Consider the following 7,179-nt stretch of genomic DNA (forward strand, 5'->3'; position numbering starts at 1 on the left):
TCTTGCATTTGTCCCCAGCTCTCATGCTTTTTCTCTTTGAATATTTTCCTTCCAGTCTGTCTCCTCTCACTCTCTTCGTGGTTACTGTTTTCTCTTGCTCCGTCTCTGCCAGACCTCTACTTTACACTGCCCCTCCTCCCTGCGCCTCCTCCCTGAAACCAACTCCTTGGCAACCAGTTGCAGCGTCTCCCAGAAAGGTAGACACCCCTCTCCGCGGTGCCACAGCAACCCAATGCAACATCAGACAGCGAGGCACGCTACATTATTAACTAGGAAAAAAAAGCTAAGAGGGGCTGTTCGAGGACCAGATCATGGACAGGAAGGAGAGAGTGACAGGGAGAGAATGAAAGCAGTAGATAGTGGTTTAAATGGCTGGCGTCGCAATAAAAACTGCAGAGAGGAAACAGCACTTCCAGTTTGGACTTGGACATGTGCACAGAGTAACACACATGCACAAAGTATGTGCTTGTAAGAGTGCGAGAGGAGGATTTTGAAGCGGTTACATTCAGCCAAATCCACAGGGGGATCAATAAGGAACATCTGGGTCTGGGGTGGACAGGGCGGCTTTTGTTTGCAGGCAGTACATTGGCCTGACACCTCACCCAGATTCTCTCTGGCTTTCTACACAGGAGGAGGGAAGGAGCGAGGGAGGGAGATACGTGAGGAGAAATTGCTGGGGGTGCGATTGGGGAGGGAAAGGTGTTTGCTCTTCTGGACGAAAATCTGTCAGTTCCAAGGCGAAGGATTTACTGTATCACCAAGAGTACTCATTGTATCTGTGAAAAAAAATTGACTATATTTTTAGACTTAGAAAAATAATTACAAAGCTTCATTTTCATATAAAATGTTCTGCTTTACTCTCTATTGCCAACAAACATGTGTGAAATGATGATTCAACTTCTAAATAGTGGTGCGAATTTGGGTTTGGCGATAAGACCAACAGTATTTGCTGATGGGAAGGTCATTTTGCAGATAGTAGTTACAGACTGAGGTATTGAAGAAATTGAAATGTTGAACTGAACATGGCACGAGATGGAAAGTCAGAGGATCACCATGTCTTCACGATTCATCCTGAGAGGAACAGGAATGTGTGAAAAACTGTTATGTGGCAAATCATCCAACAGTTTAAAAAAAAGCCAACCATCGTTGGCACTTCAATACAATTCAGGGGAGCAGCAGACATAGTAGCTGACCATGAATGTCGTGGCGATCCATCATAAAAGAGAATCAATAGCAATATAACAGGTCAAAAGTCAAATATTACCAAGTCCCATTTCAATATATAGTATAAAGTTCTGTAGCAGTGAGCAATGATCCTGTGTGAATACAAAAATTTGATGATAATCTATGAATGTCCAAGTCTTACTTTACTGACTGACTGTAAAATACTGAGTTTATATTTTATGGCGAGTTTTGAATGAGGGACCAAGAGACACAGCACTCTCAGTTACTCCGTGATAAGTTGATTAGACACATTTTTATTTCAGAATACGCTGCATATGAGCACAATATTACACTGGAAAAACATTTAGAAAGACTTGATTTGACACAGAGCCCCCTCTACAAGACACATAGAGCTCAGGATCAGATTAAATAAAGGAGCCGTCCATACTTTCAGTCAATGTCGTTTTAAGCACTCACTTGTATTTGCTCAGATTACAACATAATAATCAGAGTAGGAACCTGAGCAATTTGGGGGCTCTGAGGGTCTGTGTCCCCAGGGAAGATGCCTACTTTACCTGTCTTATAATCCGTCTTTGTAACAGTTAAAAATGCCCCCAACTGATATTAAAACTCCAAAGTAAAACTAATCAGTAAAGCAAGAATAAAAACTATTCGGTTGCTGAGAACATGGGCAAAATCTCAATAAAAGCCAAAGGGTGAAAGAGGCTGTGAACAACACAAAAATCACATTTAGTTGCTTAACACTGAACACAAAGTTGAAGTACATGTTTCAATAATAATAATAAAGTCTGTGAATTTCATTTGAAAAGAAAAATTCTGTATTGTATTAGCAGGAAGGCTCGCACACTGTCCTTGGCTGTGCTGAACTACAGAGCTCCACAGAGTCGCAGCAACAAAAAGATAATTTCTTCATCAGGCGGTCGAGTCGCTGGCAGCCCACCCCACTACTTCATGTTCCTGGAGATTAATGCACTCTCTGCACTTTAAACAGGGGGATACACAAATGTTGAAATGGAGAGACAGACGCAGAGAGCACAAACAGCGGCTGAGGAGGACTGGAAATGGAAAAAAAAAAGTGGAGGAGATGAGAGAGGCTGAAGTGGAGAGAGAGGGGAAAACTAAAAAAGAGAGGGAGCGAGAGAGTTGGAGGGTGGTTGACTTGGGGAGAGAGAGAGAGAGGAGAGGTAATGAGGCCAGTGACTGGCTTTACACCTCGTCTCTGTGGAAACTAATTGGGAGAGAGCTGGAGGGCACTAATTTGAGCACTCTGCTGGGTAAATGTAGTGCAACGAACTATGAAGGGTAAATCAATGTACTACCTCTGCCTACACCTCACTTTCTCTCTTTCTACACCTAACACTCCCCCTCCCATGATTGTTTCCTAATAAAAATTCAATTGAATTCAACTCTGCTTGTGGGCATAAAGGTATTGGCCTGGGTAGATGTCGTGTGTGCTGATGAGGCGCTGCTCACCTGAGAGGAGTTCAGCTAGTTAGCTACATTCGTAGAAAATGCTGCTCGCCCCGTTTTAGGCTAAAGCCAAATTACTATTTTAATTTGAAAATCCATCACCTCTGCTACAGATACTCCTGGCGTCGACGCTACTCCGGAGTTTTAGAGCTGCTAAAAACGCTGCTCGCCCTGTTTTAGTTTGAACACTTTGATAAACACAATCGCGTCGATGTGGCCTAAAACCAGGCGGTTCAGTTAAACTGGTCGCCCATGAGGAGTTGTTCCTCCTGCTTCACTGAGCACGCCGTTTAGTTTACAGTAGTGCATGATCAGCCTGCGCACTTCCCGTCAGTCTGATAGATGCGTTTTCTTCCCACAGTGCAGCCGAGCATCGTGGCGATCGAAACGCAGCATTGCTTACTCTGAGACTGTTGTGTACAGCGTGTGTGTCCGCTCCCAGGGTGGTATGTTGTCTGATGGGAGAAGAGGGAAACAGAATGTATAGTTACCCCCTGCAGTGAACCCAAGGGGGACAGAACAAGGAGCCAGAATTCGGGTCTTAAGGGGAATTATCCTCACCCTCGGGCTCAGGGATATAGCGGGCTTTTCAGCCGCACAGAAGAGAGGAGCTCTGCTCTCATCGACGTAAGATTCAGCAATGCTGGGAGGAAAAAAGGAGACAAAGACTCAGCCATGTCCTTTAATACAACGAGACGTGCCAGGGTTCGTTATTCATCCAAAACAATCATTCAGATTATAAGCGCATTATTTGTTAAGAAAAGAAAAAGAAATGTAAAGGACAAAAAAAAGTTGCTTCCTTTGTAGCTGTGTGATACAGAGTGATTATTATGTGTGTTTGTTTAACTCCACCTTTCATTGTGGTACTTGGAGGATGCTGATCTGCTCTGTTCAGCGCCATCTGCCCCCCTTGCTTAGCGACTGTGCCTTGCAGCTCGGCCCCCTGGGAAATAGCTGTGGATAAGTTATTCAATTAGAGGGGCATTATTGGCCCGCTCTCTCAGAGGACAGAGCTGATGATGCTGTGATTATACCGCTCCACATTCCTTTATGGTTCGGCACCCTCTGTGTGTGTGCATGTGTGTGCGCATAGTGGGTTTCTGAGTATATGTGTGCAACTGCAAATCAAAAAAATAATGTGAGTAGGGCGAAGGGATGTGGGGTAAAAAGAGAGGGGTCTATCAGAGATGCTCGGGAGATTCTAAATGAGCCCATCTAAGTTTGCGTTGAAATACACACTCACATCAACACACACGGGCTTGACCGCACGTCGTCTCCGAGGGGATGGGGACGCGCCCCCTCTGAGTGACTAATCAGTGCGAGATGGAGAGCCTCAGAAACTTCCACTGGCTTTTCAATTTCCTGTCATTCGCAGAAACGATCTCAGCAGTAGATGTGTTACCATTCAGTCAATTATCATCATGTGCTGTGATTCAGCATCAGGCTTCTATCATATGGAGCCAGTCTTCTAGACAGAATATTTTTTTATAGTCTATGTTTTTAATTTACCTAATATAATTATGATTTACATATTGGCTAAGCAGCAAATTGACATTGAAGATGTTAGTAAAATTTTCACAGACAAACACGTTTGTTTTCTGCCAAAACATCCGATCTTGCAGGACAATGTCCGTTTGTAGTGAATACAGACTTTTTTGTGGTTATAGTTATGTTCAGGCACTCGCAGCTTTTGGTTGGGGAGAGATCCTGGTCTGGTTTGAAACAGAAAAAAAATCTGTGAGTCCACTCAATGTGTTTTATTACATTTAACAAAAACCATGATCTCTCCCTAACGTTAAACAAAGTGCTTTTGTTGCTCAAGCCGAACCACAGATGCGACTGAGCCCTGATCTCTGCTGTGGCAGTCGTGCACTCTGGGCCGCATCTCTCCGACTCCTCACCCCCAGAATTGTTTCATTTTCAAACTTGTAGTCTTTATCCGCAACAGATGCTGAATCACTTGCAGCGTTTTGTCAGATTAATGCAGCAGAGCTCTGAAAATTTGACTGGGACTCTTTCAGATTCATCCTGGTGTCGAGTGATTTCTTTTGTCAACGGAATTATTGCCAGGACAAGGAGCAACACGGCCTGAGACAAAGATATGGAAGGGGAGACATCTCAGCAGGCCAACGCAGAGGGCTACACACCCAAAATCCAAACACAGCCCCTCTCTGCGGACCAGTGAGGTGGTCTTTAAAGTGCTGCCATGATGGGTCTACCCTATCTGCCCAGTGCAGACCCACAGATGCCCTCCCGGGGGGACGGCCTGGAGGGGAGCAGGGCAGCGGGCCTGGAGCCTCATCTGCTCTGCCCAGAATACAAATAGGTCAATGTGTGGTGGGAGAGGAGGGGCACGGAGAGGGACACACACACACACACACACTGACCATGAACAAGAAGGGGTCCTGCCAGCTGAATTCCTCCATTGGCCATGATGGGAAGGGCCATCTGGTATCAATGTGGGGAAGTCACAAGCTTGTGCACACACTCACACCCACCCACCCACCCAGCCACCCACACACACACACACACACACACACACACACACACACACACACACACACACACACACACACACACACACACACACACACACACACACACATACCAGACATGACTTTTTTGTTTTAACGACAAGTGATTCAGGGCAGCACCTGAACACTATTTCACTGACCTTTCATACTATATGCATCACTTGTCTCCCAGGGGTGCGACAGGCTTTCATCTTTAACACCACTCAGCCTGGACAGATTCTGTGCGTTTAACAGGCAGCTGTCTGTTTCTCGATTCATGCAAACGTCACTGTCCACTGAACAAAAAACATCCCTTGTAATGTGTTTACTTCTGCATTTTTACCTGTCCTTGTGAAATTATTTGTATCTTATCTTATAAGATACAAATATCTTATCTTTCATTTTTAAAACTAACCTTGAGAAAGCATTTGTTGAAAAGATTAATGGAGCTTTAAATTTTATAGGGACCAAAGCAAACTGGAACTCAAGCCAACTCAGTATAAGTGCAATTATATTTTGTGTTGTTGTCTTGTTAGTGTGTATATCAGAGGAAAGCCTGGAGCTAGTTACCTTTACAAGGACCTCTAACCCCCAGATATCTAAACTCCAAGCACCCTGGACAATGTTTAATCCCTATTCTGATCCTGCTTTTATGACGGCAGTTTGATTCAACTTTTTGCAGCACTGTGCACAATCTTCCACATTTCTCCTGTTTTGGAAATTCCTGAAAGTAAGAAAAACTTTGGCCTGGATAAAAATAGACATTGTTTGGCTGTGATGTAATCCCGCGGCTGTATCCTGAAGTTTTCTTTTCGCTGTTGGTGCAGGCTCAACGTATCGCTGAAAAGGGAAACTGATTTATTTTGGCTTAATAACAAAACCCCGGCCTGATGAGGGAAGGCTTGCACAGAGTAAATCAAGTAGAAAATAAGCCAGGCTGAATTATTTTCAAAAGCCAGCATGCTATTAAGCCGGAGCAGGCCCGTGGCAGGAGCTCATGAAAAGAAAACATTTCAGGGTTTTCCATCATACAATTTCTTGTTCTTAATATCAGCACCTCTTGGCAGACACATAAACTTTGAGAAGGACACCGAGCACTTTACATGAGCCTCATGCAGCACTGCAGGGAAACATGTGCAACGCATAAAGTGTGCAAGACCCCTGCTGTACAGTATATCTGCCAGTGGCGATGTATGGGCGAGTGAGAGTGGAAGAGGTCTGGATAAGCACTTGTTTGTGCACTTTGTGCCGATGTTTCAGGCCCTAAACTACAAGTCACAGCGATGGACCTGGAGCTGAACCTTCAAAAACCACATTAACAGTTTGGAACAAGGAATTGATTTGTCTCCCAGACGTTCACATCCTCTCACTGCGATTGAAATTATTACGACTTGAGTCCTCCCTCCTGCTCTTTAGCATTAGCGTGACAAGTTCTGCACCATGGCTCACATATATCTCAAGTGTCCTTGTCTCTACCCACCACGTTCTCATGTCTGAAAAAAAAGGAAAAAATAAATCATCTGTTGTGCAGCAATCTGCGTCTTTTTGATTAACACCCCCATTCTACTTCCTTGGCGTGCCCCCGCCTCACCTCTCTTTCTTCCTCCCTCTCTCTCTGCACACATCCCTCTCTATGATTATTTAAACGGGTGCCAGAAAAACACTGTGACCCGTCTAATTTGGGCTGTGTGAGAGCGCGGAGAGGAGAGAGGGGCCCTGCAATTCTCCACACTCCCTTTTTCTACCGAGCGGGGAAGTGGCGGGTGAGAGAGAAGCTGTTGCCATGGCTACGCGCTGGCAGCTTCTGTCCTTGTGTTTGGAGAGCACTGGCTGTTCCCTCTCCACCATCAACGCCTGGGAGGGAGGAGAGTGGAGGAAGGAGGTGAGCTAGGAGGAAGGAGGTGAGGAGGAGGAGGTGTCTGAGGGGGGGTCGAGCTGTCAGAGGAGAACAACGCGAGGTCTCTCCGTCACAAAACCAAAGGGCTGCTGGCTGAGAAAAGAGCAACAAAAG

This window comes from Hippoglossus stenolepis, chromosome 13 (assembly GCF_022539355.2).
Source record: "Hippoglossus stenolepis isolate QCI-W04-F060 chromosome 13, HSTE1.2, whole genome shotgun sequence".
Classification (NCBI taxonomy): domain Eukaryota; kingdom Metazoa; phylum Chordata; class Actinopteri; order Pleuronectiformes; family Pleuronectidae; genus Hippoglossus; species Hippoglossus stenolepis.